The sequence below is a fragment of the Myodes glareolus genome, chromosome 1, assembly GCF_982192425.1.
Source record: "Myodes glareolus chromosome 1, mMyoGla1.1, whole genome shotgun sequence".
In the NCBI taxonomy this organism is placed as follows: domain Eukaryota; kingdom Metazoa; phylum Chordata; class Mammalia; order Rodentia; family Cricetidae; genus Myodes; species Myodes glareolus.
Genome location: NC_142026.1, coordinates 127,253,492 through 127,269,182, shown reverse-complemented (window position 1 = coordinate 127,269,182; position 15,691 = coordinate 127,253,492). Strand labels below are relative to the sequence as shown.

The 15,691-nt window shown below is 45.1% G+C and overlaps 1 long non-coding RNA gene across 1 annotated transcript; it reads right to left on the bottom strand.

Moving 5' to 3' along the window:
• Window positions 1–1,876: 1,876 nt before the first annotated feature.
• Window positions 1,877–7,527, bottom strand: LOC148123575 (uncharacterized). The gene is made up of 2 exons (XR_015739369.1): window positions 7,099–7,527; window positions 1,877–4,861 (listed from the first exon to the last, which is right to left on the bottom strand). It is a non-coding gene; the product is annotated as an uncharacterized LOC148123575 (long non-coding RNA).
• Window positions 7,528–15,691: the final 8,164 nt, after the last annotated feature.

Below are 15,691 nucleotides of genomic sequence, written 5' to 3'. Positions count from 1 at the left end.
GCTGCCATTTATCATTTTAAACATTATTTTATTTATTATTTTATTAGAATATGACAGGATCTCACCATGTAGCCCAGGCTGGTTTTGAACTCAGAATCTTTCCGTCTTAGCTACCCCATCCAGGGCTCGGATTAAAGAAGTATGCCACCACACCTAGCTCCATGTTTCTAATGATGTTCCCTCAAATAAAATACCTTTAAAGTGTCGTCTGCACATTGTAATCTCAGTAAGTTCAAGTTTTATAAAACATAGGGCAACAAGAGGTGAGTAGCAGCTGAATTAAAGAAAAAAATCAGCCACACCTACAAGTGCCAGCTATGAAAAATGGGGGAATGTGGTTAAACCTTTCTCTACCTCTCTGAGACCATGACTGACAGTTAAGAAGAGTAAAAATCAATGAACAGAGATGTAACCACACATCTTAGTCATTGTTCTATTGCTGTGAAGAGACCATGACCACAGAAACTTTTATAAAGGAAAGCATTTGACTTGGACTGGCTTACAGTTCAGAGATTTAGTCTCTTGTCCTCATAGTGGGAAGCATGGTGGCACACAGGCAGACAAGGTCCTAGAGAAGAAGCTGTAGGTTCTACATCTGAATCTGCAGGCAAGAAGAGAATTCTACTGGGCATGACTTGGGCTTCTTAAACCTCAAACCCCTCCTTTGGTGACACACTTCTTCCAAATCCTTTTGAATAGTGTCACTCCCTGGTGACCAAGCATTCAAATCTGTGACCTAGCAGTGGGCATTCTTATTCAAACCACCACACCACAACTTTCTGGATTGCAGCCCCAAGTTGTTGGTTTGTGTTTATGGAACCAAGGATTGAACTCAAGGACTTGTGGATGCTAAACAAGGCTCTCCCATTGAATTATAGCCTCAGTCCAACTATTTTTAAAGCCTAAAGCCAGATTCTCCAACAGCAAGAGTACAACGGAGTAGTCTTACTACAATGAAAATAATTTATTAGTTGATCAAGTCCTTCCTTGAATAAGAAGCTGTATTAGTTCTTATAAATGGTCATGGCAAATTACAGTAGACCTGTGATTACAGTAAGCCTGTCCTGGTTAGGTGTTTGTCAACTTGACGCAGATTGAGTTGTCTGAGAAGAGGAACTTCAGCTGAAAAAATTGCATCCATCAGATTGACCTGCAGACAATCTATAGGGCATTTTCTTGATTAGCAACTGGTAAGCGGGGAAGCATCCCGCTGTGGTAGTGCCAACCCTTGGCAGGTAGTCCTGAGTGGTATAAGAAAGCAGACCGAGCAAGTCACAGGGAGCATGCTAGGGAGCGGGATTCTTCCATGGCTTCTGCTTCAGTTCTTGCTTCCAGGTTCTGCCTTGAGTTTCTGTCCTGACTTCCCTTCATGATGGGCTGTGATCTACAAGACAAAATAAACCCTTTCCTCCCCAAGCTGTCACGGTGTTTTATCACAGCAATGGGAATCTGACTGGCATGCTGCCTAAATCAATGTGTGTTTATTGTCTTGCATGTCCTGCCTTCCTTTCTGTCACTGTAATAAAACACTTTGGAAAAAAGAAAGAAAGAAAAACAAACAAAAACTTAGGGAGGGTCTTAGTTAGGGTTTCTGTTGCTGTGATGAAACACCAAGACCTAAAAGCAAGTTGAGAAGGAGAGGGTTTATTAGGCTTACACTTCAGCATTGCTGTTCATCACTGAAGGAAGTCAGGATTGGAACTCAAACAGAGCAGGATCCTGGGAGCAGGAGCTGATGCGGAGGCCATGGAAGGGAACTGCTTACTGGCTTGCTTCCCATGACTTACTCAACCCACCTTCTTATGAAAGAGCACCCGGAGGGTGTCTCACACGCGTGGAGACCCGTGCCCAAGAACCAGGTCCGAGAGCCACTGGATGCAAGAACAAGAGGCAAACTTTAATGTTCACAGGCCTGTGGGTGCTGCAGTCACATGGAGAACTGCGCACCCCGAGCTATGTCTTGGGGTATCTTTATATAGGCAGAAGCAATGTTACAGAAGCAAAAGCGCGGTTACAGGGGTCCCATTGGCCAGTTTGAATGAGGCGAGGGGTGAATTTGAGGGCAGGCCTCGTGGTCCTTGGCCAGGATCAAAGAAACCAGATAACTGACCTGTCCCTATCTCAAGCATATATGGTCAGTCCTTTGAAGTCTTTGTTTCCCCCTAGGCCAGATGTCTTGACCATAAATTCCCTGTCCTGCAGCCTGATATGGCTGTCCTGGGTATCTCACCAGATGTCTGACCATAAATCCTCTGTACTGCAGCCTAATAAGGCTGTCCTCGTTCTGACCTCAGGTATCCTGCTTTGCTCAGCATTCGGGGGCCCTTCTCTGAACTGAGCTTCTTTGCAAAATGACATAACTGTGACTAAAATGAGTTGGGGTCCTTCATTCCCCCATTTTTCTCTTATAACTTGAGTTAATTCTTTAACTCAAACTGATCGTGATATTTCTGTCTCCTATTGTCTCAGTTGCTGATATTGGTGGGTCAGGACCAGAGTCTGGATAACTAAAAGCCTGTCTTTCATAGGTTGCACCAGGTGATTTAAAATGCAGGGGCCGACTGTAATGATAAGAAGCAGAATAAGTAGGGGCCCAGCTATATATTGAAAACAAAATCAAAAGGCTTGCTCAGACAATAACCACATGAGAACTAGCATTACTTCAGAATGGCTCTTAGCAAAATTATCTGATGAATGAAGCTTGAAAGTAACTACATGGTAGACATTGTGAACCATTGCAGACCTGGGATTAGCACCCATCATTGTGGCAATAGTCTATTGACTTTCTCAGTCCTAAGAAACATATGGATGCCTTATCATTGTAAAACAATGTTTCCCTTAAAAGGCAAGTTCAGTATTATGAAGACAAATCTCCTTTGCTGTAGACACTGGGTGTGTTGATCCTCAATTCCAGAGAATGCGCCTGAGAGGTTAGCTTCAGCCCAGCTGGCACCATATGACATTCACCGGCTTCCATTATGTTCTATAGCATCAGCTTCATCTTCATCCAAATGTACAAGGGTTGTGCCTATTGTGAGAACTTCAACAAGCAATGAAAGAAAATGCAATACAGAATGACAAATGTTTAAGACAAAACAATGAGCCCCAAAGCCAGAGGACAGTCAATGTGGAAGCAGAAATCAAGAATTAGGTTTAGTTCGTAAGAGGTACAGAAAAATAAATATAATTAACCCAGTAAGTCCTAAAAGCGCAACATGTCATAAAAACATTAGGCCAGCTTGGACCTAGGGACAACATTCAGAAATAAAATCCATGGGGGTGTAAAAGGGAGATGGTGTATTAGGATTTATGTTCAGAACTAAAACAGAAATAGAAGAAAAGGCTCAGCAGCATCTTGAGAACCCAGACAGTGGTTCTCCAGCCTCAGCACTAAGAGGGACTGGAATGGTGATCGTAAATAAAACCATATTTGTTTATCTTTTGAAAATTAGGCCATTTCATAATCTAAAGCAAAATTTTCCTGTAGAAAAGCAAAACCAGTCAAGAGGTGAGAAAGATTCAGGTGTGCTTGCTTTTCTCTGCCAAAACGGTCTAATCTGGAAAAATCTCAGATCGTATAAAATAATTTCTGTCAATAGGTCCCAGACACATAGGGGAGGAACAGAACAGAATTACTCTTCGCTTCTGTTATCTGTTACCGTGTTTAAAAGACATTAACTCTTAAAAAAATGAGCAGAGCCCTGTGGGCTTCTGACTTCAGGAAAGAAGAGCCTTAAAGGCGATGTAAACCCATCTTACAGCAGATGTGCCTGTCCTGTGCAGGCCCTGAGCTCAGGATATCCATCACCAGGGTCAGCCTTAGTCAGCAGATGCATGAGTAGCAGCTAACTAGCCAGGTAACAGAACTAGTGGCAGCGACTGCTGTAGCGTTTTAAACCCAGAACAGGACAGAGGGAGCTCTGGCCAGTCATTTTGCTGGTCTCTAGGGCCAATTTTGTCAGTTTATATCCTATCTATCTGACCTGAGCTTTGGGGTTGGTAAGCATAATTGATCCCCAGTGTCTTTGGTCATGCCCTAACTTACCTGGGCAACAAAGGCAGGTCTATTATCGGACATGATTACCTTGGGCATCCCAAACCTCGGGAAGATTTTTTATGATCTTCTTAGCCATTACATTGGCTGTCTCAGTCCTGACCAATGTATGTTGGCTATCTTCTTTGGCAAACGTGTGGCCGTGAGGAGGCTCAAGATTTCCGCAAGTGTCAGCAGTCCTCTTTGTCTGTATATTGCTCCGTGTATATGGGTGGTGGCAAAAGCATACCTGTTGTCAGTGTAGATGTTTCCTCTGCCATCCATAGAATTTGTGTCAATGTCACAAGTTCAGCCTTCTGGGTGGGCCAATATCCCTGAAGGGAAGCTATTCATCCAAATCATTCGCTTCCTGTTCATCATTCCTGCCCCCACCTTTCGCTTACCTTCAGTCTTGTATACCTGCTTGGCTCCGACTCCCAGCCTTGTGCCCCAGGCAAGCTTCGCCATTATTTCCGGCTCTGCCTGACACTGCTCAGCCTGCCATTCTGCCAGCTGCCTGTCCTTTCTGCAGATGCTGATATGATCCATAGTCCATCGACGTGAGCAGGGCACAGGAGCAGCAGCCTGGTGCAGGAGGGCACCTGTGGTAGCATTGTGAGTGCTCTATTGCAGTCTGACACGGGTGACGGGAGCAGACTGCAGGGTGAGCAGCCAGGGCTCCTGCAGGCTTTAAGACAAGTGTGGCACCAGGACAGTTGCTAGGAGGCAAGGATTTCTCAGGTGGTGATGGCATGGGGCGGTGGTCATCCTGGTGAGGAGGGTGTGGTGAAGGCAGAGGCAGGCAAGCAGCCTGCATCTTCTGCAGAACTGAAAACAGCAGGAAAAGTAAAAGTCCCTCGTTTGGTCAGCAAAAGCCTTTGGTCATACATTCAGGGATGACCAGGGAGGAATGAGTCATTTATGTGTCCTTAAAAAATCTATAGAGGTATCTAATGTCCTTTTTCTTGCAATAAGCACAATAGCCTTTGTCCAAGGGGTGCCTCTGTTTATATTTATTTGTCTTTGGTCCTCTTCTGTTGCCCAGGCTCCCTATCTGTCTGAGTCCAAATTTCCTGTCTATGATCCCTCCGGTTTTCTCTTTTCTCTGCCTTCCGCTTTTCTCTCTTTTGCTTCATTTTTTCTGTCTCTCGTTTAACATTTTCTCTGTCTCCCCAAATTCTGCAAGGTATAATCTTGCAGTCTATCTATCTGCTGTAACTTCTTCCTTATATCTGATGTTGACTGCCCTATGAAAGCCATGGCTATCGCTGCCTGTTGACTTTAGAGGTTGGGTAAGATGCCTGTAAATCTTCATTAAACATTTAAGGAACATAGATTCTAACTGGCCCCTGGAGAACCTCTCTTTCCTTGGCCGAATTAGTGGGGTGCCTGCCTTGTAGCCCCCCTGAGAATTGCCATGAGCCCAGCATTTTGACTGTCAGTTTTTCCCTTTAAGAATTAATTGGACTCCATCATGTAAAAGAATGAAAGTGGATCCATATTTCTCTATGCACAAAACTAAAATCCAAACAAATCAAAGAGCTTAACATAAAACCAACAATATTGAACCGCATAGAAGAAAAAGGGTTTTAAATACATTTTTAAACATAGCCTCAGTGGCATAGACATTGAGAGAAACAATCAATCAATAAATGAGATCTCCAGAACTGAGAAGCTTTCTGTATAGCAAAGGATATAATCAACAGAACATAACATCAGCCTGTAGAATGGGAAGATATTTTTATAAGAAAATTAGGAACTTAGTCCTCATAAGAACAAATAATCCAAAAAAAAATTATGTTACAGACCTAATCTGTAAACTCTCAACAGATGAACTTAAAATGACTGAAAGATATTTAAAAGATTCTCAAATATAACATCTTTAATCATTGGAGAAATGTGAATCAAAATAACTCTTGAGACTCTATCTTATCCCTATAACATGATCAAGATCAAATACTGCTCATAACCTATGTAAAAGAGAAACTCCTTTACCATTGGTGGAAATGTAAACTGACACAGCCACTTTGGATCCTAATATATTGAAATCTCAGAAAATTAGTCAACAAATCATCCCAAGACTTGGTTATGTCTCTATTGGGTCTGTAGGAACCTTTGAATCTATTATAGTCCCTAACTTTAAGCTGCGGGCGGGACATAGGCTCCTTGTGGGCTGTGCGCCCACGTCTCTCCGCCCTCCGCCCTCCTTTCGGGGCACGCACCTAGCGTTCCTTTTTGTGCCACCTGGCAGTTCGCCTGGTCCCGTTTGTAACTCTCTCTCTCTCTCTATGGCTCTTTTGTATCCTTTAGCAAATCCTATCGGCGAGCGCAGGCGGACTGCCGCTTGCAGCCGCCTCCGCCTCCGCCTCCGCTCCGCTCCGTAGGACGTGGGAGCCAACACAAGCGGCCCCGCCCCCTGTGTTTCCGGCAGGAGCCGACGCTGCTCCCTCCCCACGTCTGGGCAGCACGGCCCGCAGCTCCCCGACGAGTTTGTATCCGGGCCTATGTGTTCTGGCCGCACTGCTGTTTTTCTCCCCCCCCCCCCCCCTTCTCGGCCGGTCTGTCACGGCCCTGGCCCATTTGGCAGGGTCCCGTGGCTGCCTGCGCTCTTCCTCATCTGCGGCCCACCAGCGGCGGCCGCCCCCAAGGTGCCGGTTGGCAAGTCCAGCCATTGCTCTCATCAGCGCGGTGCCCTTCGCCACCGAGAACTAACCAGAACTAGCCAAGCGCAACGCAGCGCACATTCGGGGTAGGGCTTGGCAATCGCAACAGCAACAACAGCAAGCGGGAGGTCGGGCTGGGTATCAGGAAAGCAGAGTTTTCTGGGTTTTTTTTTTTTTTCCCGCTCCTGCATGGGAAAAGAGACAGGGGAGGGGCAGACTGCCGCTATCATCTGCACCATGCTCTGTAATAAAAATGGTTTTACCCAGAGTAGGGGAGTTCCCTGGATAAATTCTCCTGGTGGCCATTCCAGGAAGCAGACTGCTTGCCGTCTCTCGGATTTCCACGGCTTGGTCTGCAACTTCTCTCTAAAGTTAGAGCAAAGGTCAGCGGTGGATACTTACTGTTTACTGTCCCATGGTACCAGGTTTAGACTCGAGTACAAACAGAAACGAAACAAAATACAAAAACAAAGACATGACAAAGACAGAACAGACAGCCGGCGACGCAAAGCGCAACTTCGGTGACAAACCGAAAGTACAAATTCAGATGGCTGCAGCAAACCGAAAGTACAAATTCAGATGGGGAAGTGAAAACTTCACCCTACAGAAGCACGAATTTCTAGGATTCGTGCTGAGCCCCTCGGGCTCTCCAGATCCCTGGGGCGTCCCCCAGGGTAGCTGGTGAGAAGTTCAGAGCCCGTCAGCTCCTCCTCAAAGCCGCCCAGAATACAGATGACCGTGGATCCAGGTCTACGGAATACAAACGCTTGCGCATTACATCAAATTAATACATCAAGACAGCAAACAGACAAGGACAAATAGTGGCTAGCCAGCTTACCTCCCAGTGGGTTGTCGGATGGGTTGGGCAGAGATCTTCCACAATCCCACTTCTGACACCAAATGAAAGAGCACCCGGAGGGTGTCTCACACGCGTGGAGACCCGTGCCCAAGAACCAGGTCCGAGAGCCACTGGATGCAAGAACAAGAGGCAAACTTTAATGTTCACAGGCCTGTGGGTGCTGCAGTCACATGGAGAACTGCGCACCCCGAGCTATGTCTTGGGGTATCTTTATATAGGCAGAAGCAATGTTACAGAAGCAAAAGCGCGGTTACAGGGGTCCCATTGGCCAGTTTGAATGAGGCGAGGGGTGAATTTGAGGGCAGGCCTCGTGGTCCTTGGCCAGGATCAAAGAAACCAGATAACTGACCTGTCCCTATCTCAAGCATATATGGTCAGTCCTTTGAAGTCTTTGTTTCCCCCTAGGCCAGATGTCTTGACCATAAATTCCCTGTCCTGCAGCCTGATAAGGCTGTCCTGGGTATCTCACCAGATGTCTGACCATAAATCCTCTGTACTGCAGCCTAATAAGGCTGTCCTCGTTCTGACCTCAGGTATCCTGCTTTGCTCAGCATTCGGGGGCCCTTCTCTGAACTGAGCTTCTTTGCAAAATGACATAACTGTGACTAAAATGAGTTGGGGTCCTTCACTTATAGAACTCAGGACCATCAGTCCGGGGATGGGCTGGGTTTTTCCCTCTTGATGACTAAATGAGAAAATGCCTCCCAGCTGATCTCACGGAGGCATTCCCTCAACTGAGGCTTCTTCCTCTGCTGACTCCAGCTCGTGTCAAGTTGACACACAAAATCAACTATAGGAAGGAAGGGTTTATTTTAGCTCCCAAACCAGATTATGGTCCATGATTCTATTATTTCAGGGATGTCAAGGCAGGAACTTGATGCAGATGGTCACATGCACAGGCAAAAGTAGAGAGAGAATGCATGCATGCGTGTGTGTCCACTTGTACTCAGTCCACACTCTATACTTACAGAGTCCAGAACCCAAGCCCAGGGCAGGGTGTGACCCACAGCAAGCTGATCTTCCCACGTCAATTAACCCAAGCAAGAAAATCTCCCATAGACAAGAGCAAAAGTCAATTGCATCTAGACACTCCCTCACTGAGACTCTTCCCAGATGATTCTATTGACAGTTTAACAATCACATCACAGTAAGTCAGAAATCTGTTGGCTCAGATGATGATGCCAATGTAGGTCTCACAAGGCCAAAAATCAATAGCAGCTGGGCTGTTACTTGGACACATAAGAAAGTATGTGTGTATGTCTCCTACGCATCTGGATTATCAAGAAGATCCTGGTCCTGGGACTTTCAGAACTGAGGTCCCTAATGCCCTGCTGGCTGGCAGCTGGGTACCTTTAACTTCTCCAGGTCTCTCTCCTGTCCCTACACCGCAGGAGCAGTCACAGAACAAGAAATCCTTCTCACGTCTACAGCCATTCTAACTTCTGCTCAGTCATCTTACTCCCAACCAGAGAAACTTCTCTGATTTTTAATAGAGCATTATTGGGCCTGCTCAGATAACCTGGAAAACCTTTCTATTTTGTGATTAACTGCCTTATTCTATGATGATAACCATGAAGTGCCTCTTGAAAAGTACCTTAGTTTAATTAAATAACCAACGGACAGGCACTTGAGAGAACAGCTTTAGAATTTACCTGCTAAAATGAATTTAAAATATTTTGATGTTGGGTATGGTGGCTGTGGTGGTTTGAAAGAGAAGCCACCCCCCAAAGAGTGTGGCACTACGAAGAGGTGCTACTTTGTTGAAGTAGGTGTGGCCTTGTTGGAGGAAGTGGGTCACAGTGGAGGTGGGCTTTGAGGTCTCATAAATGCTCAAGTCATGCCTAGTGTTCAGACCACTTTTTATTGCCTGCGGATCAAGATGTAGGACTTGCAGCTACGTCTTCAGCACCATGTCTGCCTGCACCATAACGGACTAAAACCTCTAAACGTGTAAGCCACCCAATTAAATGTTTTCCTTCATAAGAGTTGCTATGGCCATGGTGTCTCTTCACAGCGATAGGAACCCTAACTAATGCAGAGGCACACTTTTGTAATCCCAGAACTTGTAAGGCCAAGGCAGGTGTTTGTGTTTTGTCTCAAAAGGACAATGCAAATATAAAAAATATATCTTTTATGATATATAAACAAATATATAACCTTGAATGCTTAAAATATTTGCCCCGAATAGATTGCAGTTGAAAATACTGTTCTGTAGAAAGTACTCTAATACAAAACAAAAGATGTGGCAAGAGCCGAGCAAATATTCAGAGTTTTAATTGTGCAGCAAAATGAGAGGAGGATGACACTAAACAACAGAAAAGAAGACCACAGTTAACTAAGTTATAGAATTCAAAACCCTTCAGAAAACTGGGTCTGGAGACAGCACACAAAAAATATGAAAATATGCTTTATACTTTTTTATTAAATGTAAAACAAAAATAATAATAAACGTGAACCAACATTGGTATGGGTCATAGGTCAGCCACAACCAACATGAGAAGGAAAACAGAATATAACATTTCAAGAAGAAGAAAATTCAGCATAAAAGCAGAGCCCAGAGATATGGAGATAAAACCCCAAATGCGCAATAAGGAGACATTATGGAGTTGGGGATGAGTATTTTAGTGATTACCATAGATGTAAATTATGAAATTCATCAGTTAAATAATTTAAACTCCTAGGGTGAACCTTTAAAACACTAATCTGACAAAACATAGTTTTTAAGCCACTCTTAACATGAAAGCAAATAGGTTCATACTTAAGGAGATACTTAGTATGCTCATCTTTGCAGGCAAGTTGAAGAATCCTCTAAAGGACTTTCTAGGCAAGTCATCTCTGGAGCAGATTAGATGAGAAGATCCACCCTAAATGTCTGAAGCACCATCTCCTGGGCTGGGGCCCCCAAACTGGATAAAAACTAGAAAGAGAGGTAAGCACTGGTGTTTATCTCTCTCTTCACTTCCTGGCTGTGTGTGTGTGTGTGTGTGTGTGTGTGTGTGTATGTGTGTGTGTGTGTGATGTCAGCAGCCACCTCTGGTTCTTGCCCCCATGACTACCCAGGCTGATGAATGTACCCTGGATGTGGGAGGCAAAATCAACCCCACCTCCATAAGTTGCTTTTGACTGGTAGTTTGTTACAGCAACTAGAAGGGTAACTAGTGTGCGATATATCAACCAGGGCAAGCTGTTTTACTGCAGATATAAATTCCAAATAATGGTTACTGTATGCTTATAAACGGTTACTATTGTTGGATCCCAGGCTTTTCCCCTGATCCCTGAGGCACAAAACGCATGCAAGGACTGTCTGTTTTCGCTTACCAGCCAAGCTTCCTGCTAGTTCCTGTGCCTGTTCTACTAGCCCGGTTGATTTAACCCTGAGCCTTGTTTTATCTTTGATATGGTAATTTCCCACCTGCAAAGAAGGGTTCCCAGGGCACCTAAACCTATCCTAGCTGTTTGTCACCGGGCTCCTGCTAGCACCCCCTGCCTGCAGAGGAATTCCTCAGGGGCGCCAGGCTGGTCATGCTGTTTTCTCACACCTGGCTGGGAGGGAGTTTGCTCTTCTGGGGAAAAGAGTACTTAACCTGGCAGAAACTAAATAAATTTGGCATTTACCTTTTGACAAATGACCCAGATCTCTCTGTTTGTGTGTGTCTCTGTTTAACCCCTAGACACTTGACCCAAGCTCATGGCGAGGTACGGAAGGCGCACAATCCGTGCCGGGAGGAGGGAAGCACAGATTCGGATGGAACCCACATACAATGAGAAATTTGTAATATGTTTTTACATAGGGTTGCCTCCCCACATACACACAAAACTTTGGGAAAAACTTTAATAAAGGCTTACATTTGCTGCTTACAAATAAATAAAATAGAAAAATGCCTTTATATATTAACAGTTTTTAAAACTTATTTTTAAGAAGGTGATAAGTTTTAGATTCCTGGTTATGGGGAATCCTCCGCCACCAATGTAATAAGCCAATCAAGTCAAATGAATGAATCCAGGTTTAATCTGAGCGGAGCAAAGCATCTCCAGGGTGTCTCTCCAGAAGGCAGGGGAGAGGACTTGAGAGCATGCTGCAGGTACCTTGCCACCTCTTAAGTAGCCTGTATAGCATGGTCTTGAGCAGCCGCTGGGAGAGACTGACATTTGGCGGGCTTTCTGAGGGGAGGGGCAGCTCCTTGGAGGGCTTCCTGAGGGGGCAGGGTCTCGGCAGAGAGAGGAGCAGCTTCCACCAAATCATCCCAGATTCCTTGGGTATATGGCGCCAGCAGGGCTTCCTCTTGAAGAGAAGATGTGCTTAACCCTGTTGTATGCCACACATGGGTTGACAAAGGGACTCTATACATTAAGACAAAGGACAGAATCTCTCACACTGCATAGAAATCAATTAGAAATGGACCAAAGACCTTATGATATCTCCTGAAACTTAGAAATTGCCAGAGGAAAAACTTAGGTCCAACAAGATACAGGTATAGACAAGGAGCTAATGAGAAAGGTCTCATATACCACAGGAAATAAGGACTGTTCCCTAAGGTGTATTCCCCATATACCACAGGAAATAAGGACTGTCCCCTAGGGTGTACCATGTACAGCTTCCCCCACCAAAGGAAACAACCAGCAGATGTAGAGAAAGTCACAGAACAGGGCTTCTTGCCAGCTACACCACAGACAAGGGGCTGAAGTCTGAATGTGTACAGACTATGGAAACCACACACACGCACACACACACACAAACACACACACACACACACACCTTCTACTCAATAAATGAACAATGGTCTTAACAGACAGATCCAAAAAGAAAAACCACAATAGAGCAATAAACATCTGAAAAGGCATTCAGCATCCTCAGCCTTCACGGAAATGCAAATTAATTACTTGACAATGTTATTCTTTGCTATCACTTTAAGAACTAACCACGCCCATCCCAGCCACTTTTGACCCCTCCCCTCGCCGCCATCTTCCTCTCTCTCTCTCTGGTGTGCGTGTGTGTGTGTGTGTGTGTGTATATGTGTGTGTGTGTGTGTGTATGCGTGTATGTCTTTGTTTTATGTTTGTCTATATCTCCCCTTTTTAAGTAATAAGTGTCTAGCTTTATATATAGCCTTATGTCCATTTACTTTGCCGTTCACCATATCCAGCCACCTGACTCTGCCGCTCGCCCAGGGACCCTGTACTGCTCCGGCGGCAGCTTCTGCCTGGCTTGCAGGCCGCCCGTACCATCATATCATCAATATTTTTAAAAGAACAAAATTGGTGCTGTGGACTCGAGAGATTCACCCACCAAGGGCCAGTCCCGGCTTCACATATCCTCCGGGACTTTGAGCACCAACTTCCGAGACTGAATCGGAACCGAGGTCTCAACACCGACCCACCTGTTACAACCAACACTGTCTTCACTTGGTGAGTCGCTCCTCGTTCTGCTACAGAAGGTTACTTTCCTTTGCTGAAATCGTGTTTGGACAACCCCGGGGGTTGGTCCACCTGCGTTAGCACTGCATTCCCGTGCTGTGCATTCGACATTCATCTGGGGACCGGGTCCTCAGTTTCTTTATCCTTTTTCATTTTCACTTCTTTTCTTTACTTTTTCTCTCCTCTCGTCGTACCGGCGCTCCAGGAGCAGCCCCGGCCTCTGGTTTATCCAGCTAGGCCCATAGCTCCCCACCCGTGAATCAAGGACGCTTGTTCACGTGGTCTTGGGCGCGTTCGTTGTGCGGGTTTTCACGATTCAGACTCTGGATAACAATCGTCCATGGCAGACAGTCGCGGGCTTTTCCATCCCAGCCGTGACCTGGTGCAGTTTTTTTTTTCGGTTCCAGACTTTTGCTCCCCTCTGTGGCTTATGGTTTGGCATGGCAGCTCAACAACAAACTGTAACTTTTCCCTTGCAACACGTGGCCGCCGCCATGTTCATTGGGGTCAGGTGACTTTATCACTAGATTCACTGAGAGCCAGATCACGCAACCAGGCCCTCCCACTGTTATGTATGTCCCGCTTTCCCCTCCCCCTCCTCAGTGTTCACTAAAATCTCTCCTTAGCTGTAATTACAGGTGTTTTGCATAGTGACATGCTTTCTGATAGGACCCATCAGAAACATACACTTTGCCTAATTCCTGTTCTCTGTGTATAATGATTATTCATTTCATCTCGTTTCAGACTACAAAATCATAACTGGTATGTACTTTTAATCTTAATGTTACAAACAGTTTTTTTTTCTGTCTGTCTTTTTACAAATGTGGATTTTACCTATTACAGTCAAACTCAAACCCAATCTTCCAGATAGATTCTATACTGCAGCTACACCTAATAATCAGCCCTCAACTGCTCAAAGATCTGGGAAATGCAATATTTAAATGTTTAATTATTTAAAAAACTTTTCATAACCAAAAGAGACAGGTTGGCTCCTAGCAAGCACTCTGTTTCCTCCAAGAAGACAAAAGACAGACGGTCATGTCACTGACCACCGTCCATCTGCACTTTGCTTCAACTGCCAAGTGCTGACCATTGGGTAAAAACTGCCTATCACCTAAACTGGAGACCTCCAAACGTGGACAGGATCACTGGAATCGACAGTCTAACTGCGCAGGTAAGGTAGACCTGTCTTCCTAAAGATTTCTTGATCCACAGAGTCTTCAAAAGCCTGGCAGCTCTACATTAAACAACAAAGGTCAAATGCAACCTTCAGCGACCAGGGAGGACCAAAGAGTAGCTCTCGGTGCCAACCAAGTAAGTTCTCTGTCATTTTTTAATCAGTAACTCAAGTAAAATCTTATCCTTCTCAAAGATCTCTGACAGTCTGATAGCTGAGAGGTTTTGCCAGGTTGTCTCACCAAATAAAAAATACTTTTCATTATAATTTCTGTTTTTACAAACCCAAGGAGTTCTTAATACAAAATATATGTCTAAAGCTTCTGTTTTTCTTATAAGTTCCAGGGAGCCAAATTAAAAAACCCACCGTAAACAGGTCAGATACAAACCCCTCAATTCCCTGGTCCTAAAAAATTTTTCCTCAATTTAACTTTGTTCTCTGTTCTGCCAACACCCTAACCAGGTACAAGAGACACCAGACATTTCAATGCCACAGACACCTGTCCTGTCGGGAGCAGAGACCAGCTATGCCAAAATGTGACCAACACCCAGCTTCTCTCGGATCTCCCTCACCCCCACACCCCCCCAAAGATGACGCCCACAAATCAGCTGGAAGCAGTCTTGAGAATTCGCTGCCCCAATTCCTTCAACCTGTAATGTCTAACCTTCTACTTTTATTATAAAAAGGATCCGGGAATGTTATTCTTTGCTATCACTTTAAGAACTAACCACGCCCATCCCAGCCACTTTTGACCCCTCCCCTCGCCGCCATCTTCCTCTCTCTCTCTGGTGTGTGTGTGTGTGTGTATGTCTTTGTTTTATGTTTGTCTATATCTCCCTTTTTTAAGTAATAAATGTCTAGCTTTATATATAGCCTTATGTCCATTTACTTTGCCGTTCACCATATCCAGCCGCCTGACTCTGCCGCTCGCCCAGGGACCCTGTACTGCTCCCGCGGCAGCTTCTGCCTGGCTTGCAGGCCGCCCGTACCATCATATCATCAATATTTTTAAAAGAAAAAAGACAGTATCACTCATTCTGGTCAAATCAGTTGTCATTGAGAAAATGAACAATAACCAGCCCTAGCAGGCTGTGAGGAAAGAGGAGCCCTGTTAGGTGCTGTTGGATGATAATGGACTCGGCCACTATGGAAATCAGGATGTAAGATTCTCAAGCAACTGAAACTATAGCCCAGATGTACCACTCCTGAGCATATATATACATATTCTCTAAGTCCTGCACAGATGTTTGCACACCATGTTTACTGCTGCAATATTCACGATAGCTAAGATACAGAACCATTCAGTTCCCAACTGTGGTCACTGCTGTCATTCTCCAAAGGATGACAAGTATGTCCTGTGTCAGCTACCACACAACAAGCGGGAGAAATATCAGGAGTAGAGGGCTCAGGTCTCTGGATTCCAGGGAGATCTTAGCCTGAGATAAGGACTAGGAAGGGCCCCAGACCTACTGTGTGCCCATTCTTTGAACCCTATTTCCCCTTTAGTTGAAAAAAACAGACTAGACTCCCCACCCTGCCCAGCC